Source organism: Etheostoma spectabile, chromosome 7, assembly GCF_008692095.1.
Source record: "Etheostoma spectabile isolate EspeVRDwgs_2016 chromosome 7, UIUC_Espe_1.0, whole genome shotgun sequence".
NCBI classification, from domain to species: Eukaryota; Metazoa; Chordata; class Actinopteri; order Perciformes; family Percidae; genus Etheostoma; species Etheostoma spectabile.
Window position 1 is genome coordinate 21,890,864 of NC_045739.1, and position 1,218 is coordinate 21,892,081.

A 1,218-nucleotide genomic window follows, 5' to 3' on the forward strand; every position below is an offset into this window, starting at 1 on the left:
TGTCCCTAAGGTGCCTCTGCCCCTGTTCCGTTTCAGACCCTCCCACCAGCCGTTGGGCCACAGCTCCTCGTTTACACACGCTTTTGAAATGCCAATCGCTAAATCAAAATGGAAAATGTGAATCTTAAAATGTCCAAGGGCATTTGCCAAATGTAAAAGGTCAGAGATGTGTGTTTGTGTGTGTGAATGCGGCATTTGCGGGGGGGAGGGAACTAATGAGCAGTAGAGAGCTGACAGGATTGAAACAGCAGCATCTCTCAGCAACTTTAGAGTGAAACATTGTTACAGCGTACGTGTTTTGCGCGGTCTTTCGCTGTACGTTTTGTTGGTAAATGTGAGATGTTCGAGTCACAAACGTCTCGTATTCAGATCAGAATCTATGATATGTTGCCAATATGTTAGCATTCAGCCTGTGCATCTGGAATCTTATTTGTAACGAGTAACGTTGCCGTTGTTAGTTTAGTACTGTCATCAAAGCTGTTAGCAGCAGACCAAAGAAGTTTGGAAAAAGGCTATTTTACTTTCATTTGGATATGAAGCCAAACAGAACACATTGATTCTGAAAATTACTTTCATTTGGGAATTCAAGTCATGTGGTGATTATGGGAACTTAATTATGTTCTTTTAAGAATGAATGTAAAATTGAGAATATATTTAAAGTACATGTTTATGTGGGAAAGAAAGCCTGGTAGAAGGGAGAGAAGGAGACACAATACCTGTTGCCGGTCTCATCATTTTCCTGTAATTTTCAGGTCAACATTTTAATCTGATCACCCGGGGGCTGTTACCCTGGCGACCTACCTACTGACCCCTAGGGTGGACCCAGACACTGAGCCACAGCGGTGGAACGACAAACCAAACTTCCCAAGGCTCAGAAATCTGGCCAAAAAATACGTGTCCGTCCCTGCTACAAGTAGCCCATCAGAGAGGCTTTTCAGTGTGGGAAGGGCATTGTTACATGGAACCAGGCATGCCTCAAGCCAGAGGTAGTAGGCAGGCTCGTCTTTCTGGCTAAATGCATAAAAGAAAAATGTTAAAACTAAATTATTGGATGCAGATGTTTTATTTTGTTTACAATTTCAGGGATTCAGGAGAATTTTTGTTTGCACTTTATGAATACCTCTGTTGAAAGTGTGTATATTAGAAACAAAGGGGTGGTGACGGGGCAGTGATATGACACATGCCTTTGGTTTGGGAGACTAGGGATCAATTCCCACT

General features: G+C 42.6%; 1 long non-coding RNA gene across 1 annotated transcript in view; it reads left to right on the plus strand.

Moving 5' to 3' along the window:
- LOC116692619 (uncharacterized) overlaps positions 1-1,218 on the plus strand; it is a 7,752-nt gene that overhangs the window by 495 nt on the left and 6,039 nt on the right. The gene's annotated exons all lie outside the window — the stretch shown is intronic.